This window comes from Mobula hypostoma, chromosome 12 (assembly GCF_963921235.1).
Source record: "Mobula hypostoma chromosome 12, sMobHyp1.1, whole genome shotgun sequence".
NCBI classification, from domain to species: domain Eukaryota; kingdom Metazoa; phylum Chordata; class Chondrichthyes; order Myliobatiformes; family Myliobatidae; genus Mobula; species Mobula hypostoma.
This window is the reverse complement of record NC_086108.1, coordinates 96,326,886-96,348,261: the sequence shown is the minus strand read 5'-3', so window position 1 is coordinate 96,348,261 and position 21,376 is coordinate 96,326,886. Positions and strand designations below refer to the sequence as shown.

The 21,376-nt window shown below is 42.2% G+C and overlaps 1 long non-coding RNA gene across 1 annotated transcript in view; it reads left to right on the top strand.

Moving 5' to 3' along the window:
* Positions 1-1,367: 1,367 nt before the first annotated feature.
* LOC134355024 (uncharacterized) overlaps positions 1,368-21,376 on the top strand; it is a 101,979-nt gene continuing 81,970 nt past the window's right edge. The window contains exons 1-2 of the long non-coding RNA XR_010019951.1: positions 1,368-1,460; positions 8,802-8,931. This is a non-coding gene — a long non-coding RNA (uncharacterized LOC134355024). The remainder of the gene's footprint in view (positions 1,461-8,801; positions 8,932-21,376) is intronic.

The window sequence follows — 21,376 nt, the reverse complement described above, 5'->3', positions numbered from 1 at the left end:
ATTTAGAAACAGAGAAATAGTTCAAAGTTGTTATTAAAGTAAATATGTCATCATATACTATGAGATTAATTTTCCTGAGTGCATTCACAAAGCTCAATGCTCAGCCCAGCGCAGATGGAAAGTGTGCAATGAGCCGGCCGGATTTGAACCGGGGGTCACTTGCCTCTAAGTCCGGTGCGGATGTCACTACACTGCTGGCTGGCTTTTTGGTGTCCTTAATGCTGAAAAATACCAGCAACTGGATGACTGCCTTGGGTTTGGGATCTGATATGGGCCTGACTGAGTAAGGTCAGCAGATGTTCCCTGTTGGACATTCATTAGTGGACCATATAGGTTTGACCTTGTGTTCTTTATTTAATGATCTGGAATGCTGGCTGTTAGTCAGTCTCTTAATCATAGGCAGTCCTTAAAGGATTGCTGTTTTGTTACTTTCCATTTAATTGTTGTAGATCTGGGCAGAGCTGCTTCAGCCTGAAGCTAAGGTTTCTATCTGAAAATTCAGCACAGACATTGAATAAAGACAAACTGTGCTTAAGGATAGCTCGTAGCTACAAGTTTATGAGAAGGTTATAATCAATGTACAAATTGTGCTTGGGCTGTATGACATACGATGCTTCTTTAACTGAACCAGAATTTTAAAAGATAGCCCTGTACAGGAACCAAATGGCAGCAGCAACCACTAAGTTTAATTATAACGTTGAGCAATTTTGCTTGCTGTCCCCGTTGAAATCTTAGTGTGAAGTTAACAGAAAAAGTAATTTTTCAGGACTAAAATAATGAAGCATTTTTATCAAACTGTCACAGGAATCCTGCAAGATTAAACAAGTTGGCATTGGTTTATTTGGCTTGTTTAGTGTTAATAATATTAAACACTTGACAGCCATTGCCAATGCCATTTGTAACTCTTCAACTGAAGTAAATTCTTGTGGGGGACAATTATTTTTATTGAAAAGTGAATTAAGTCCTTTTTCAGTAATTAACTCATATCCATCATATTCTTTTTAACCGTTGTTTTAATGACAGCTTTCTCTGAAATTGAAAACAAAAATTGCTGGTATTTTTCTGTGCTTGACTCCCACACCTAATTGGACATGCAGCTGGTCCTGTTAGCATGAAACAGCAGAAAATACTGGAAATATTTTCAGACAAAATGTGCTGTAGATCTCATTTGTGCACATTTCATCTGGGCCAAAGCTGACATTGATCAGGAGCAAAGATGCAGTGACATTTCCGTGCAGATTATTCATCAGAATTAGTCAGTTAGCAGACTTGGCAACCGGCTGATCATTTTCCATCTCATCTGGTATTTTAAGATATGTTTCCCCGCCCACAGAGTACATCCTCTCTTTTCCCACCCCACCCCTGATACTTTTACTAACCCTGTTAACCCTGCTTGGTTGGAGGCCCTCCAGGATCACAAGGCTCTGGCCCGCTCCAGAGGCCTGGACTCAACACTCCAGGTGAGCATTCCAATGTACTGCCAAGGGAATGCTAGCCCAAAGGAGGACTGGGTCCCTCAGGTGACGGTCACCTGGAAAGAACAGGGACATTTTCCCCCAGTATCCTGGCCAATGATTAACATTCATTCAATGTCACCGTAGTGGAGAGTCTGGTCAATATCACATGCTGTTTGTGGGCACTGTGTGTAGATCGGTTATTGTCTCCTGGCCTGTGCTGGATGGTGTTCAGAAGGATGGGGGGGGGGGGGGTGGGATGAGGGAGCTCTCATAGAAACCTACTGGATAATGAAAGGCCTGGATAGAATGGACATGGAGAGAATATTCTACTAGCAGGAGAATCTGCGATTTGAGGGTATACTGTTGATTCAGAATGAAAGGAAATTCCCTGAAAACTGAGATGAAGAGGAGTTTTTTTTCAGCCAGAAGGTGGTTATCTGTGGAATTCATGGCCACACATGCTGTGGAGACCAAGTTATTGTGTGTATTTAAGGCAGAGATTCATAGGTATATAAACACAAAAGATTCAGCAGATGAAGAAAATCTAGAGTAAAACACACAAAATGTTGGAGGAACTCAGTAGGTCAGGCAAAATCTGTGGAGAGGAATAAATTGGCGATGTTTTAGGCCCGGGATTCATAGGTTCTTGGTTGGTTTAAGAGCTACAGGGAGAAAGCAGCATAATTGGGTTAAAAAAAAAATCAGTCATGATTGAATGGCGGATCGAGTTCGATAGGCCTAATTCTGTTCCTGCAGTCTTGTGGTCTACAGCAGTGAAAAGACAGTACTTCTGGTTGTGAAGCTCTTTAGGACATCCTGAGATTGTGAAAAGCTCTATCACCTGACCTACTTCCTTGGCACCTTCTTGTTGTATCATGGTCTACCCAGCAACCTCCCTGACCCACTGTACGGAGCCCCAGACAACTGTGGTCTGCAAGTAGGTCCACTTGCTCTCTGATTAGGCTGGGATATTGCTTTGACCAGCAGTAACATTTTGATCCTGTTCCATCTGAGATACATTACTCTAACTGCGGCTCCAGCTCCCACTTCCCCTGACCCATCCGACCGAAACCCCCTCATCTCCTTCAGCGTTCCAGCACAGCTCCAAGCAGGCTCCAGCAGTACTATTCCAGCGATTTAACATATTGAGACATTTACCACCTATTTGTTTTCCTGCTTCCTTAATTCACTCATTTGGTCTTTTCAACCTTTTAACTGCTTTCTCAAATGATTTTCCTAACCTCTGGTAATTTCTCCACCCCCACCCCCCAGTCTTTTTCAGTCCCCATTCTGGCTCCCCTCTTCCCCTTTCTCTTCTCCTCACCTCTCTCTGGTGACCCTCCTCCTTCCCAGTTTCCCATGGCCTACTCTCCTGTCCTATCAGATTCATTCTCCTTCAGCTTTTACCTTCTCCACCTGTCACCCCCTTCTCCTCCTCCTCCTCCTCCCTCCATCTTTCTTTTCTGGCTTCTTTCCCCTTCCTTTCCAGTCCTGATGAAGTGTCTTGGCCCGAAATGTTGACTGTTTATTCCTCTCCATAGATTTTGCCTGACCTGCTGAGTTCCTTTAGCATTTTGTGTGTGTTAATCTGCTTTCTGAATCTAGTTTCTTGTCCCTTCTGTTCTTTTAACACCTAGTTCCTGCCAAGGTATTATGACAATTGTAATTATTCAGCTTTTCAACACACTCTTAATTATTGATCAGAACTTTTTGAACTATATTTCAAACATCTACCTGCATTTGTCTAATACCTCATCACATCTCACTGATCTTCCCCAAGACAATGCCAGTGGTGAGTAGCTTTGAAGTGCCAGTTCTTTTGTGATTGACTTGGATACAGCAGCCATTCTGAAGGCGGCAAGATACCGTAAACTGTGGAGTGCCGAAGGACCCATTTTATGGCTGTACAGGGGCAACACTGTGCAACAGCTCCAGAGACCCTCCGGTGCTGACTGTGGAGAGCTGGTACATTTTCACAGTGCCTGCGTGAGTTTTCCCTACCCACTCTAGTTTCCTCCCAGTCCTAGAGAGCTGCAAGTTGTTAAGTTATTTGACCGACCGCTGTGTGTTGCCCCTTGTGCATCACACGAATCCAGGGAGGAAGGGTGCAGATGGGAGGGGAAATAAAATGGATTTGCAAAGAATGGTGCCGCACAGGAGCAAACCCTTTGGCCCACATTGTCTGTGCCAACCGTCATGCCAATCCAAACTAATCTCATCCACAGATGTACTTCTGTATCAAGCATGGCAGCACCAAAGCACAGGATCGGAAGGAGCTGCAGAGAGCTGTAGATTCAGCTAGCTCTGACACGGGCCTTTTCGTCATCGAGGATGTCTCCAAAAGGCAGTGCCTCAAGAAGGTGGCGTCCATTATAGTCATTGAAGAGCACAGCACAGAAACAGGCCCCGCAGCCAGAATAGTCCTTGCTGATCTATTCATCTGCCTAGTCCACCAACCTGCACCTGGACCATAGCCCTTGATATACCTCCAATCCATATATCTACCCAAATTTCTCTAAAGTGTCGAACTTGAGACACCATTCAACACTTGAGCTTACAGCTCGTTCCACACACTCACCACCCTCTGAGTGAGGAGGTTTCCTATCATGTTCCCCTTAAACATTTCACCTTTCACCCTTAACCCATGACCTCTGGTCTCACCCAGTCTCCATGGAAAAAGCCTGCTTACATTTAACTTGTCTCTACCCCTCATAATTTGTATACTTTATCAAATCTCCTCTCATTCACTTATGGTCCAGGGAGCAAATCCTAAACCTATTCAACATTTCCTGATAGTTCAGGTCCTGGGAAAATCCTTGGAAACATTCTCTGCACTCTTTGAATCACCTACTACTGCAACCTTGTATTTCTTGCAACAGTCTCTCTATGAATTTGCTGCTGTAAATCCTGTGGACTGTTGGGTAGTTTGTCATATAATCCCATTAACTTGACCATTTTTTTTATTCCTCAGTTCCACCCATATAACTTCAGTAGACGAGCTCTTCAGACTGCCCTGTATCCAAGCCCTAGGCTCATCCACTTTTCCTACAATACTCCTTGCACTGAAATGTATACAACTCAGAACATTAGTTCCACCAAGCTTAACCTTTTGATTTCTGATTTTGTATGTAGGCTTAACGACATCTTTCTTCACAGCCACTCCACTGTCTGTTCTGGTGTTCTGGTTCCCATCCCTTGCAACTCCAGTTTAAAATGGTGTAACAAGAGAGCTGTGTATGGTAGTGAACCCCAGTGCAGAGTAAGGTCCAGAATTGACTCAGACTTGAAATAAACAAGACAGCATGAACAAAATCCCAAGGTGAAATCACAAACAATAGTACTAGAAATAGAATTGCTATGATTTGAGCACTCACCGCTCAGCATGAGGCTTTTAACTACAGACTTTCCATGAAGGACTGTGGCAGGTGATAATTGACAGTCTGAGTGTTAAACAGACGGCAGCATCTAACCGTACTCCAGTGAATGAAGTGTCGAAGCTTGGACTGTGCTGCTGTTCATTCGGGACTGTGATAAAGAGTCCTTCATGAACGACCCTTACTATCCCTGACATGCCCTCTTCTCGTTATTACCAACAGAGAGGAGGTACAGGAGCATGAAGACACACACTCACCATTTTAGGAATCGGTTGCTCCCCTCTGTCATCAGATTTCTAAATGTTCCATGAACCCTGAACACTACCTCATTATTTTGCTCTTTTTTCACCTTGTAATTCGCTTTTTAAATATTCTTGTTGTAACTTATAGTGACTTTTTTATGTATAACACTGTACTGCTGCCACAAGACAACAATTTTGATGACAGAGCTTAAGGTAAAAGAACTCTTAGGGGAAAGTGAACATAATATGATTGAATTCACTGTGAACTGGTCAAAGGACATTGAGGCTGTCTACAAGAAGGGTCACAGACGTCTCCATTTCCTGAGGAGACTGAGGTCCTTTAACATCTGCCGGATGATGCTGAGGATGTTCTATGAGTCTGTGGTGGCCAGTGCTATCATGTTTGCTGTTGTGGGCTGGGGCAGCAGGCTGAGGGTGGCAGACACCAACAGAATCAACAAACTCATTCGTAAGGCCAGTGATGTTGTGGGGATGGAACTGGACACTCTGGTGGTGTCTCAAAAGAGGATGCTGTCCAAGTTGCATGCCATCTTGGACAATGTCTCCCATCCACTACATAATGTACTAGGTGGGCACAGGAGTACATTCAGCCAGAGACTCATTCCACCGAGATGCAGCACTGAGCGTCATAGGAAGTCATTCCTGCCTGTGGCCATCAAACTTTACAACTCCTCCCTTGGAGGGTTCAGACACCCTGAGCCAATAAGGCTGGTCCTGGATTTATTTCCTGGCACTATTTACATATTACTATTTAACTATTTATGGTTTTATTACTATTTATTATTTATGGTGCAACTGTAACAAAAAACAATTTCCCCCGGGATCAGTAAAGTATGACTATGACTACTATGACAATGGGGGAAAAAAAAGCTAAAGTCAGATGTATCAGTATTACAGTGGAGTAAAGGGAATTACAGAGGCATGAGAGAGGAGTTGGCCAGAATTGATTAGAAAAGAACACTGGCAGGGGTGACAGCAGAGCAGCAACGGCTGGAATTTCTGGAAGCAATTTGGAAGGCACAGGATGCATACATCCCAAAGAGGAAGATGACACAACCGTGGCTAACAAGATAAAGATGGAATATGAACGTAAGCAGGTTGAGTCAGTAGTGAGGAAGGTAAATGCAATGTTAGTATTCATTTCAAGAGGACTAGAAAATAAAAACAAGGATATAATAGAAACACAGAAACATAGAAAAACTACAGCACAATACAGGCCCTTCGGCCCACAAAGCTGTGCTGAGCATGTTCTTACCTGAGAAATTACCTAGGGTTACCCATAGCCCTCTATTTTTCTGAGCGCCATATACCTGTCTAGGACTCTCTTAAAAGACCCTATCATATCCGCCTCCACCACCGTCGCCAGCAGCCCATTCCACACACACCACTCTCTGCATAAAAAAACTTATAATGTTGAAACTTTATAAAGCACTAGTGAGGCCTCACTTAGAGTATTGTGAGCAGGTCTGGGCCCTTATCTTAGAAGGATGTGCTGAAACTGAAGAGGGTTCATAGGAGATTCACAAAAATGATTCCAGGATTGAATGTCTTGTCATATGAAGAGTGTTTGATTGCTCTGGGCCTGTATTCACTAGAATTAGGAATGAGGGTTGACCTCATTTAAACCTATTGAATAGTGAAAGGCTTTGATAGAGTAGATGTGGAGAGGATGTTTTCTATAGTGGGAGAGTCTAAGACCAGAGGACACGGCCTCAGAATGGAGGGGCATCCTTTTAGAATAGAGATGAGTAGGAATCTAATCTTCCAGAGAATGGTGACTCTGTGGAATTCTTTGCCCCCAGGTTGCTGTGGAAGCCGCCCTTGTGTGTATCTAAGGCAGAGGTTGATAGACTCTTGATTAGTCAGGGCATGAAGGGATACCGGGAAGAAGGCAGGAGATTGGGTCTGAGAGGGAAAATTGGTTCAGCCATGATGAAATGGTAGATCAGACTTGATGGGCCAAATGGCCTAATTCTGCTCCTATACCTTATGGTCTTCTAGTCTTGTATATGTCAGATATAATAAATGTGGCTCTGATTCTGCTCGCATGGTGGTCTTTATGCCACCATTACCTGTAGGAGTACCTGCCTACTTATTTAATACACTTGCTGCAATTCAGTTTCTTATTATTATGCATTGGATTGTATTGCTGCTGCAAAGACGACAAATATCGCAACATAATGCTGGTAATATTAAGCCCGATTCTAATTCTGTTCTGAATGTCTCTGAAACATTGATATTACATCTGCTTCCCGCTCTTCTCCGGCCAGTGTGTTCCCGGCACCCATTATTTCTGTGTTTTTTTAAAAAATTTGCCCTGCACATATCTTTTAAACATCCCCCAAGCCTCAAGTTAAATCAATGCCCTCTAGTATTTGACTTTTGTGATGACTGAGAGACATGCAGGCTCTGGTCATCTTTGTTCCACAGATGTGATGTAGAGAAAGTCAACTGGACAGTTTAAACACAAAGAAATATAACCATGAAGACGAACCCTTGGAAAAGGGAGAAGGTATTTAAACATTGCAGGGACAAAGAACTCACAGCATAGATGAGAAATCGCTATTAAATTAGAGGGTAGATGCAGTGCCTGTGGTCATTGCTAGTTTAGGCAAATTAAATTAATCAAATGCACAAAGACAGTAATGAGGCCCCTTCACAATTTGATTTAGTGTTCATTTGAAGTATACAGTCTGAACATGACTTGTAAACAAAAATAATCTCAGCTGCAGTTAATGTGATAATGAAGGCTAACTTTACTTGAGATGTGTATAAATGATACACATGCTGACAAAACTATAACAGGCACTTCCAATTTACAGACATTATTGACAAAGTGGGCTGATAATTGATGTTCACCATTTAACTTTTGTGGCATTGGTGTATCCTTTTTCTCAATTGGAGGCAGCCTGAATGTTCAGATCTAACTATACTGAAAACTGAAGTAATATCCACTGTTGAATAACAGGTTGCTGAAAGGTTTGTTATACGACCATAAGACATAGTAGAATTAGACCATTTGGCCCATCGAGTCTGCTCTGCCATTCAGTCAAGGCTGATCCTTTTTATGGAGTTTTTTGGCTCTCTCTTGCAGCTGCCTAACCTGTCAGCAACTTCCGACAATAACAGACATGCAAAAAGAGCTCAACTATCTGCCAGCCGATAACTGTAGGAGTAGAATGGATAAACCCCACTGTAGGAGTAGAATGGGTAAACCCCACTATGAGAGAAATTTTCAAATATTCTCAGGCCATAGGGGGTGCTAAATTACTGGAGAACAATCAATCAGGTGCCTTTATTCAAAAGGACAGCAGGGAAAGTCGAGCTAATTATTAGCTGGTGAGACACACCAATGCGAGCAATATCATTTCTACAAGTTCTGAGAGACAAAGTTAATCTGCACTTGGTTGGCAGAGAGTGATGGTCAGTTTGCCTTTATTAGTAGGACATCCTGCCTGACCAATATGACTGTTTTTGAGGAAGTGACCAGGTGTATGGTGAGGGTGACACCGTCAATGTCAACAGCATGGACTTCAATGCCAATGTGTTACAACCACCTGGAAAATGGAAATTTACCTTTCCAGAATTCACAAATCGCTACCCCAAACTTTGAGATATAGATTAAATCCACTCTTACAGAATCTATATGCAAAAAAGTAAATAAATCGACACAATTATTTTACAGCTCATATTTTTTTTTGACAAAGGTACCGATGAAGTGACTTGTCATTATGACAAATTGTGATATGGTCCACTTTCTAGGAATGCAACCATCCCTCTTTAATGCAGAGCGCACTTCTGAGGACTTTAACAAAGATCCACCTGGGAATTTGAAAGGTAAGAGCCCATGGAATCCAGGATAATATAGCCAACTGGATTTGAAATTGATGTGGTTACCGCATTCAAGTAAAGTGTTCAAAGAAATGGGAATTGAGTTATGTGACAGAAATTGTTCCATTCTGTTGATAAAACCTGCAACTGGAAACCTTACACTCTTTACTAAACCTCAGGAACTCAATCTGCCTTTTTCTACTTGCTGATGCACACTGATCTCCATGCATGTTGGGGCTAATTTTGCATTTTTTCTGTGAAAGGAGACAAAAACCACAATGTGGCCGGCTATAATCCAGTTCTCATTTTGTGGAACCTTTCCTGTAATGAGATGATTGAAATAGTTGCTTTTGGCAGTTGGATCCTTCCCTGATTTTCATGACACCATCCCAAGCATGGTTTTGTTTATAACACTACCTCACGTGAAGTTGAAAGTGAAAGCTAAGAAACAAAACAGACAATTGTAAAAGTCAGAGGAGCAGGAGTGAAGGAAAACTGCTGACTCCTATTCACGAAGCTGTCACCTTCCCAGCTTCTCAATTCATTTCCCCTCATCCATCCACCTTCCCCCCCCCCACCTGGTCTCACCTATCACCTGCCAGCATATATTCTTTCCTCTCCCCCCACCACCTTGCTCTGTCATCTTCCCCCTTCCTTTTCAGTCCTGATGAAGGGTGTTGGCCCAAAACATTGCTTATTCTCTTCCAGTGAGGGAAATTTTCATGTGTTGAATTGGAGATTTTGACAGAGAGAGAGGGAGGGGGGAGGAGTGAAAGAGAGGTGAGAGATAATTAAAGGGAAAAGGATGAGAACAATTAGTTGTGAATTTGAAGGAGAAGAGGATATATCACTGAATGAAATGATGGAAGAATTGAATTTTTCAAGGATATGAGGGTAGGTTTAGAGTAAAAATGTACAAAATGATTTCAAGTAATTTGCTGGAATCAACATGAGCCAAAAAGCGTGGTTTCAATATTTCCTGACTTGGTCTACTTGGAAGTGTGCACACTATAACTAAGCCTTGTGGCAATTTGTCAGCATATATTTTCTTTGGCAATTTTGATCTATTATAAAATAGATTCCATTCTTTGCAGTCCTTTCTTCACTGTCGTCAGGACGGGCAGTTTGGGGCATTCTGCAATAAGCACAACAGGTATGCGAGGCAGAGATTATTCCCCCAGCTGGGCTCATCCACAACATGGGGGCACAATTAACATTACAGCTAAAATGTACAAGAGTCAAACCAGGAATAGATCAGTGGAAACCCAGAAAACCTTTCTTAAAGGCTGACACTTTACCTGATAAACATCCAGGTAAGACCATAACATCATAAAACATAGAAGCAAAATTAGGTAATGTGGTCCATCAAGTCTGCTCCGCCATTCCATCATGGCTAACTTATTATCCCTTTCAAACCCATTCCCCTGCCTTTTCCAATATAATATCTGATGACCTTACTAATCAAGAACCTATCAATGTCTGCTTTAAATGTGCAGAATGACGGCCTCAAGAGCTATCTGTGGAAGTAGAGTCCACAGATTCACCACCTTTGCCCCTTCTCCTGTCAGTAGAAACGGTCCTGCCAGGCTCAGTAGCTAAGCCACACGTGAAAACCAGAAACTGGACTTTGTTGTCAGAGGCTATTTGATGTGCACACCACTGGGAGCATTTAATAGTTAGTGGGAACTTGTCCCCATTGTCAACCCTCCTCCACAGCTGTAACAGCCTTAAGGAACCATTAAGGATACCATAGAAGTATTTATTATGAGTAATTATACACACATCTATTATGCCAAATACAAATATTCATTTACAAGAGTCAACATCGTGATATTCTATAAGCTTCAACAAGGTCCCCATCAAAATCTGAGAGTCACCATTTTTCCAGTAACTTCAAGAACTCCTCAGAGGCTGGGTAGCCAACAGTCAGTCCCTTCTCTGCAAACTCTAACATCCACAAGGCGCAAACTAGGATCTGGAATACTCGTAACTTATGTGGATGACTGCAGCTCTGACAACACTCAAGAAGTTCAACAGAGATGTCCACTTGGTTGGTCACCTATCAACCAGAGAATCAGAGTCAGGTTTAATATCACTGGTATATGTCATGAAATATATTGTTTTGCACCAGCAGAACATGGCCATACAATAATAAAAAGCTATAAATCACAGTAAGAACTCTGTGTATATAAAAAAAAATAAATTATTAGTGCAAAAAGAGAGCAAATAAAAGAAAAAGTGTAGATGGTTTCATTGTCCATTCAGTAATCTAATGACAGAGGGAATGAAGCTATTCCTAAAACATTGAGTGTATGTCTTCAGGTTCCTGTACCACCACCTTGATAGTGGCAATGGGAAGAAGGCATGTCCTGGATGATGGGGTCCTTAATCATCCCAAACATTGGGTTTCTCGACCATTGACATGGCAGTTACTGGCCTAGGTCACCACGGCAGCATCTCCCAAACATGCAAACCTCATCACCTGGAAGAAATGGATATTAGTTTGATGGGAACACCGCCACAAGCAAAGGGACCAGAGATTCATATATAACCCTTCTCCCATATCTTCTCTTCTACCTAAACTTTCTGCTCCACTCCTTCTCCTACTGCCTAGCTCCCGTGTATCCTTCAATCCAGAGGAACAGTCTCAACTTGAAATCTCGACTGTCCATTTCCCTCCACATAGACTGCCTGGCCCGCTGAGTTTCTCCAGAAATTTGCTTGCTTTCTCTCTTTCCCAGTTCAAATGAATGGTCCAGGACCAGAAAAACTGATTGTTTCCTCTCCTACAGATGCTGACTAACCTGTGGAGGGTTGCCTGTATTTTCTGTTTTTGCTTCACTACCAGCAAGTTCACCTATACACCCAGAAGCCACTTTATTAGGTAGAGGATTGGTTTTCTGCTGCTGTAGCCCATCCACTTCAAGGTTTGATGTGTTGTGCATTCAAAGATGTTCTTCTACACACCACTGCTGTAACACATGGTTATTTGAATTACTGTCGCCTTCCTGTCAGCTTGAACCAGTCTGGCCATTCTCCTCTGATTTCTGTAATTAACAAAGTGTTTCTTTTTCCTCGCACAATGACACTGACAGGATTTTTTTTTTTTGTTTTTCACGCCGTTCTCTGTAAACACTAGAGACTGTTGTGCATGAAAATTCCAGGAGATCTACAGTTTCTGAAATCCTCCAACTACCTCATCCTGCACCAACAATCATTCCATGGTCAATGTCACTTACAGAGATCATACTTCTTCCCTGTTCTGATGTTTGGTCTGAACCTAGAACATAGAAATCCACAGCACATTACAGGCCCTTCAGCTCACAACGTTGTGCCAACCATGTAACCTACTCTAGAAACTGCTTAGAATTACCCTACTGCATAGCCCTCTATTTTTCTAAGCTCCATGTACCTATCTAAGAGTCTCTTAAAAGACCCTGTGATATTCTCCTCCACGACTGTCGCCGGCAATGCATTCCACACACCCACCGCTCTCCGTGTGAAAATCTTACCTCTGACATCCCCCTCTGTACCTAGATCCAAGCACCTTAAAACTATGCCCCTCGTGTTAGCCATTTCAACCTTGGTAAAAAGCCTCTGGTTATTTACATGATCGATGTTTCTCATCATCAAGTCACCTCTCATCCTCTGTCACTCTGAGGAGAAAAGGCCACATTCACTCAACCTATTCTCATAAGGCACAACTGAACTTCCTGACTATGTCTGCATGCTTTTATGCTGCTACATGTTCGGCTGATTGGATATTTATATTAAAGAGCAAGTGTACCTTATAAAGTAACCACTGAGTGTATATTTGAACTTGGACCATATTGTTACTCCTTTATGGTCTAAACCATCTCTTCCCAACAATATTGTGTAGAGCTACCTCACCAGGATCACCACCTTTCAGAAAGATTGATCGCTACTGCCTTCTCGGGCAATTAGTGATGGACACTGAATGCTCTCCTTACCATTGATGACCAGAATCCTATAAATGAACAAATAAGATAAAATATTATTTTAAAAGAAAGGAAACAATAGAGTGCAACCTGTCCCCACTTTAGGAGCTTTACTTTTGTTGAGATTCAGATTCAGAACAGGATCACAGGACTTAGAGACAATTATTTGACTATTGTACCAGAACTATTGCAATTGACTCTGTGTATTTATAAGATTTCCAGTATTTCTGTTCATCACATAATTTGACTTGTACAAGAGAGAGACATATTGTACACTACAGCATTGTATGAGCAGAGAGCTAGCTTCAGATTCTGCCAAATTAATTTTTTGCCAAATGCTTTCCCATTGCAATGAATCAATGTCAGTGACATATCTCCTTTCACTTCTCATTGATTTCCCCCCGGGTTTCCAAAATATATTCTCTTCAGATTTGTGAATATCTTTCTACAACTCAGATGCTGTCTGAGTATTACCCATTAATTCACTCAAGTCAACTTCCAGATGGACTTAAACCACAGGCCATGGATCAAACTTACTCAAAATCTTTATGACACAGTTTTAGTTTCAAATGGGGTTTTGATTGGCACTTGGAGTTTACTTGCTTTAATTTGGTTAAGGGAGCATAAACTTTTATTAATAAATATTTTCCAAAATAGGCTACTTTTTTTTTTAGAGTAATTGAGGAGCTAAACATTCTTGTGCACCAAGGAAGGAATACGTATCCATGGATTTCCATTTTTCCAAGAGATTCCAGGATGTTGGTTGGTGTAGAGCAGGACAATGTAAATGGGAGAGGGACAGAATTACCCAGTGCTTGAAGTTGCAATATGCAGATTGTGAATTGGAATATAGCCATTGTCGTGACATTATCCAGCAACATTGTTTTGCTTGTTATAGAGCATTTACATTAACTTCAGAGCAAGTAGATATATCTGTGTACTAACCCTAAACTTGTGTCAAATAAACTTTGTATGAAGTCCAGATTTGACTCTGAAACACTTCCATTCTCCAGGCAGTCCTGATTCTGATAACAGGGTGATTTTGGCTCTGGATTCACAGTTGTTCAAAAGTTCAAACATTCAAAAGTACATTTATTATCAATGTATGTATTCATTATACAACCTTGAGATTCATCTCCGTACAGGCAGCTGAAAAACAAGAAACCCTAAAGAACCCATTTAAAAAGTCTAAAAAAAACACCCAATGGGGAGGGAGGGGGGAGGGAGAGGGAGAGAGAACACATATGTCATGAATCTAAGGCTCTTCAACTTCTCACCACAGTTCAGTGCAGATGCACCCATCAATATTCCTACTTTCTTGCTATCATTAATAAGTAAGAGAATGATAGTCACATTAATATGAATCTTGTTCCTTGTTTTTATGAAAGCTCAAAATGGAATTAATGTATGATTAGTCTGAATGTGTGGTTGATAATAGACTCAGGCTCAGTGGGGCGAAGGGATGGTTTTACTCTGTCTCCCTGAAAGTTTTCGCCAGTGCTTCCCAAAATTAAAAACAGATAACAAATATACTCAGTGGCCACTTTATTAGGTACGTCCTGTACCTAATAAAGAGACCATTGAGTTTATGTTCATGGTCTTCTGCTACTGTAGCCCATCCCCTTCCAAGTTCAGCATTTTGTGCAGTCAGACATGATCTTCTGGCACACCACCGTTGTAACGAGCGGTTACTTGAGTTACTGTCGCCTTCCTGTCAGCTTAAACCAGTCTGACCATTCCCCTCTGACCTGTCTCATTACAAGGCATTTCATCCACAGAACTACCACTCACTGGATTTTTTTTTTGTCTTTTGCACCGTTCTCTGTAAATTCGAGATTGTTGTACGTGAAAAATCGCAGGAGATTGGCAGTTTCTGAGATGCTCAAACCACTGGCACCAGCAATCATTCTATGGTCAAAGTCACTCAGATCACATTTCTTCCCTATTCTGATGTTTGGTCTGAACTACAACTGAATCTCTTGACCTTGTCTGCATGCTTTTATGCACTGAGTTGCTACCACAATGAATAAACATTTGGATTAATGAGCAGGTGTACCAAATAAAGTGGCCATTGTGTGTATAAACCTGCTACTTCCAGCAATTTTTGCTTTTCAACCACAAAGATAATGCCTAATGTTCCCTCTGTAGCACAGAACTTGACGACAAATGTCACTGTTAATGCACCAACTACAAAAACATAACAGTGCAATTGGTTTTGCTTTTTTTAATGTCACATGTGCCGATATGCAGTGAAAAGCTTGTCTTGCATACTGTTCATACAGATCGTATCATTACACAGTGCATTGAGCTAGAATAAGGTAAAGCAATAACAATGCAGAATAAAGTGCAAAAGCTACCGCAAAAGTGCAGTGCAAGTAAATGATAAAGAAGAGACAATAAACATCAGCTGCCAATGCTGCTCGATGGTCAGTGCCAAAGCCCCAGTCTGAGTGGAGTCTAACTCCACTTGATCCGAGACACTCCCCCCATCTGGTTTCACAGGATTAGTGAGCATGCTGTGACTATAGAGTCACTCTGCTCGTTTACATCATTTGCCAAGACAATACAGTTCTTAGAGTTCGAAACTCCTTAAGACTTCCTGAGCCTATGGTAAAATGCTGGCGATATGCAGTTTAATTCTTCACTTCATTAGTCAAGGCTTATTGGGCGCAGATAGAGTATATCTAGGGCAGAAGTGGTTAATCTGAAGAGGTGTAACTTTAAAGTGTTTGGAGAAAGTATAGAGGGGATGTCAGAAATAGGTTTCTCTCACTGTGGTAAATGCATGCAATGCACTGTCAGAGGAGGTGGTAGAGGAAGATACATTAGGGACATGTAAGACGAAATAATCTGCAGATGCTGGGATCAAAGCAACACTCACAACATGCTGGAGAAACTCAGCAGGTCGGGCAGCATCCGTGGAAACGATGAGTCAACGTTTCGCTGGTCCTGTCCTACTTTGGAAACTTTTTGGAAAGACATTTTTAATATTATTTCAAAGGCATTGAATATAGATATTTCTCCCCATCCTATTACCGCTATCTTTGGATTACCTAAAATTTCCAGTAATCTTTCCCCTTCAGCCCGTAGAATGATTGCATTTCTTACTTTAATGGTGAAAAGATGTATTTTACAACATTGGAAAGAGATTAATGCCCCAACTATGTTCTTTTGGTTTTCTCAGATGATACTATGTTTAAATTTGGAGAAAATTAGAAGTAATCTTTATGATACTTCAGTTAAATTTGAACAGACCTGGAGACCTTTTATTCAACATTTTCATTTAATGTAATTTTTTTTCTCTTTGCCCATATTTACATTCCCTTCTTGCTTTTTTAACTTTTTAATAGAGGTCGGGTTTGAGGATGTGATTGTTTTAAGTTGTTTAAGTCTACTTGTTACCTAGTTAGCCCATTGCTTTTTAGATTAGTTGCTTGGTGGGTTTTTTGGGTTTTTTCTTCTCTTTACTGATATGTATGGAAAATTAGTATACTATTATATTACCTTGTTATATCTAAACTGCACTGTTTGTACTAACTTTTTTTGTGTATTAATATCTCTTGCAAATTTATATTGCAACAGTGTATTAGTGTCTACATGGTTTACTTTTTGTGTACTAATTTAACAAAAAGATTTAAAAAAGAAAAGAGTCAACGTTTCGGGCCGGAACCCTTCGTCAAGTCCTGACAAAGGGTTCTAGCCCGAAATGTTGACTCATCGTTTCCATGGATGCTGTCCGACCTACTGAGTTCCTCCAGCGTGTTGTGAGGGACATGTAAGAGACTCTTAGAGAGGTACATGGATGAAAACTAAATGGAGGGCTTTGTGGGAGGGAAGGATTAGATTGATCTCAGAGTAGGATAAGGGGTTGGCACACCATTGTGGGCTGAATGGCCTGTACTAAGCTGTCAATAATCCATGTTCATAGCGACTAGTCACTTTTCTACTTGAACAGAATTCAATTATTGCTCCTGATGAGACAGCAGAGTCTCTCATTCTTCTCCTGTTTCTGGGACCATGGTCATGGAGATGTGACATAACACTATTTACCTGTTCAAGACCCTCATGAATAAAGAGTTTGAATACCTTTTGTGCCCTGTTTATTTTTCTTAATATAAGCTCAAGCTGCTGTTCAATACAAAGGACTAGAGAATTGCCCTTAAACAGAGGACTGCTCCTCTGATTAAAAAAAGACAATGAGAAAATCCAGTAAACTACTGGCCAGTCAGCCTTACATCAGTGGTGGGGAAATTATTGGAGATGATTCTTAGGGATAGGATCTACTCAAATCAGAAAAGGCACATACTTATTAGGGATTATCAGAATGGCTTTGAATGCAGGAAGTAATGGCTTACAAATATAATTGAGCTTGTTGCAGAAAAGGCAAAGATGATTGAAGAGGGGAGGGAAGTGAATGTTGTATACATAGACTTCAGTAAAACCTTAGCCAAGATCCTTCTTGGTAGGCAGTCCAGAAGATTAAGCACATGGGGGACATGGAGAACTGGAATCAAAATAGGATCAAACATCGTAGACAGAGGGTAGTGGTGGAAGGGTTTTATTCTGACAGGAGGTCTGTGAACAGGCATGGGCTACAGGGAACAGCGCTGGGACCACTGTTGTCTGTGACATTCAGTATATATATAAAAAAAAGACGCAAGACATTCTACAGATGCTGGAAATCTTGAGAGACACACACACCATGGAGGAGCTGAGTGGGTCAGGTGGGATCTATGGAGGGAAATGAACAGCTGACTTTTCAGGCTTGACCCTTCATCAGGATTCATGTGAGAGGCAATCAGAAAGATGTATATAAAATTATGAGGAACATGGGTAGGGTAGATAGTCAGAAACTTCTTCCCAGGGTGGAAATGTCAAATGCTAAATGTCAATTCAATACTAGAGAGCAAAGATTTAAGGTGAAAGGGGAAATTTTAAAGGATATTTATGAGGTAAGTTTTTTATGTTGAGTGGCAGATATGTGGATGAAGCTGTCTAGGAGGTGGTGGAAGCTGAAACACCATAATTGCATTTAAGAATCATTTAGACAGGCAGGCAGATTAACAGACAGGAAATAGAGGAATATGGATCTTGTGCAGCCAGAGAAGGTTAGTAAAAATTGACCTAGCTAGCAGAGACATGGTGGGCAAAAGGGCCTGTTCCTGGGTTGCTATTTAATGTTCTATGTTCTGGGCTCTCAGCTCAGAGATTTTGCCTATGGTGGTGGTGCCGCAATTTGACCTCCTCTTGATAGTGGGCATTGTACCTCAGGTTATTCCTGTCCTCCCCATCATGGGCCTGTGGTCAAAAGAGTCACTTTTAAACCTGCCTCCTCTCTGTGTGAGAGAGAGAGAAAAAAAAATCATAAACTGGCAAATGGTGCAAAACTGCAATAAAATCACAAAATTCTGAAAATACGCAGCAGATAGGGCAGCACCTGTGGAAAGAGGAACAGACTTAATGCTTTAGGTTGAAGACTTTTCATAAAGAAATGAGAAAAGGAAGCAAGTTAGACAATGGAGCACAAAAGGTTGGGAAGACAATGATTCTAACAGAGGGAATTTCTGTAATTTGGTGAAATGATGTTGACATTAGGTGGACAGTTAAGTCCCTTTGCTTAGATAGTCTGATAGAAACTTGTGCAGAACACCAACATGGCTTTCCTTGATTAACAATGCCACTCTTCAGGGAGAGCAGGAACTGCCTTAGGTCAATGACTAACAGTCTGGGCTCCGAGTCAGAAACCTCTGGGTTCTAATCCCATCCCAGATATTTGAGTTTAACCTTGGCTGAGGTTCAGGGTCTGTTATAGGTGAGTGCATATTGTGATTCTGGCTTTCCTTTGCGTAAGATCTTAATCCAAAACCCTATCTTCCTCCACAAAGTCAATGATCTATCTGATCTTGCCATCCGTCTGGGTTCTCACCACACTAATGAAACGGGTCTACCACAGTTATTACAAAGCTCCAAGTACACGTGATTTTAGTCAGACCACATTTCACGTGGATCCATATGACTATAAGCCATAGGAGCAGAATTAGACCATTCAGCCCATCGAGTTCGTTCTATCATTCCCGATCCCCCTCAACCGCATTCTCCTGCCTTGTCCCCATAAACCTTTATACCCTTATTAATCAAGTACCTATCAACTTCTGCTTTAATAATACCCAGTGACTTGGTCTCCACCATCAGCTGTGGCACTGAATTCCAAACATTTACTACATTTACTATAAATGGACATCCCTCTAGTCTGAGACTGTGCCCGCTGGTCCTAGAATCACCCAATATAGGAAACATCCTCCCTATGTGCAGTTTATCCAGACCTTTTAGTATTTGATAGGTTTCAATATTTGATAGGTGACCCTACCCCACATTCTTCTAAACTCCTGCGAGCACAGACCCACGGGGGCCCAGAACCGCTCACGAGTGCAGCCTTACCAGTGCCTTTGAAAGCCCCGCATCCCGCCCTTCCTAGTCCTGTCAAAATGAACGCTAACGCTGCACTTGCTTTCTTCACTACTGACTCAGCCTGCAAGTTAACCTTCAGGGGCTCCTGCGTAAGTACTCTCAAGTCCCTTTGCACCTTGGATTTTTTAAATTTTCTCTGTCTCGAAAGTAGTCTCTGCCTTTACTCCTTCTACTAAAACGAATGACCCCACACTTCCTGACGCTGTATTCCATCTGCCACTTCTTTGTCCATTCTAATCTGTCCAGCCTCCCTGTTGCCTCAATGCTACCTACCCTTCCAGCTATCATTGCATTGTCCACAAACCTGGCCACAAAGCCATTAATATCCTATCATCCTACTCAGCTGCCATCCTATTCTTACCCTCACTGGCGCACGGCACAGACTGCAATCTAGAGGATACTACCCTGGAAGTCCCATGTGTCGGTTTTCTACCTAACTCCCTGTATTCTCTCTTCAGGACTTCCTCCTATTTCTTACTTATGTCATTAGTACCAATATGTAGCAAGACTTCTGGCTGCTCGCCCTTCCCCTTTAGAATGACATGGACCCAATCCAAGGCATCCCTGATCCTGGCACCTGGGAGGCAAAATACCATCTGGGTAATTTTATCACATCCACAGAATCTGCTGCCTACTCCCCTAACTGTGGAATCCTCTATTACTACTGCACCCCTGTTCTCCCACCTTCCCTCAGAGCCATAGTGGCAGACTCGGTAACAGCAAGCCGCTTACTGTGGCTTCTCCTTGGTAGTTTGTCCCTCCCAACAGTATTGAAAGCAGTTATCATTGAGGGGACTGGCCACAGGGGTACTCTGCACTGGCTGCCTATTCCCTTTCCCTCTCCTGACAGTCACCCAGGTACATGCCTCCTGCAGTTTAGGACTGACTACCTCCCTGTAGCTCCTACCTATCATCTCCTCATGCTCCGATATGAGCCGCAGGTCATCAAGCTGCAGCTTGGTGCACTTTGTACAGATTTAGTTATTAGGGAGAGTGGAGTTCTCCCAAAGTTCGCTCATCCCACACAAGGAACATACTGTACCACGAACTCTGGACCCATTCTCAGCGCACTTGCTATGTACTAACAGAAAAGAAAAACTTACTGGAAGCTTACCTAGAACCTCCACCTATGCTTGCCCAAGCTTTCTCTTGTCGAAACTTGTTGAGACAAAGCCGGGCCACTCTAACACTGTCCCACTCCAACAGTGGCACCTCCACTTACAACTCCTTTCTTTTTATTGGCTCAAATGATACGCGCTCCTGATGAGACTTGCAGTTTCAAAAAGGATCCCGTCCTGCAAATGGTGACTCTCCACTTGCTACTTCAAGCAATGACTCAGTCCTACTGAGACTTTGTTGTTTTCAAAAGGCTCTCGCCCTGCAAGATCCATTTGCTGCACACCCAGATTAGCCCACAAGGTACCCAGCTGTGTTACATTCTCACTTGACACATACTTCAGTGACTGGTAAATGTGCATCTCACTAAATCTGGAAGATTACCTGTCTTCCCCAGGGAGTAAGACTGAGAGTATTACTGAATAACTCAGTAGCTACTGACAGGATTCATCTCTGATTTAGAGTGGAAACAGGCCTTCAGCCCATCATGTCATAAAGTTTGGTGGTGTTGTGACTCGGGTAGAAGGTTGTCGTAGGTTACAACAGGACTTTGATATAGAAACATAGAAACATAGAAAATAGGTGCAGGAGTAGGCCATTCGGCCCTTTGAGCCTGCACCGCCATTTATTATGATCATGGCTGATCATCCAACTCAGAACCCCGCCCCAGCCTTCCCTCCATACCCCCTGACCCCTGTAGCCACAAGGGCCATATCTAACTCCCTCTTAAACATAGCCAATGAACTGGCCTCAACAGTTTGCTGTGGCAGAGAATTCCACAGATTCACCACTCTCTGTGTGAAGAAGTTTTTCCTAATCTCGGTCCTAAAAGGCTTCCCCTCTATCCTCAAACTGTGACCCCTCGTTCTGGACTTCCCCAACATCGGGAACAATCTTCCTGCATCTAG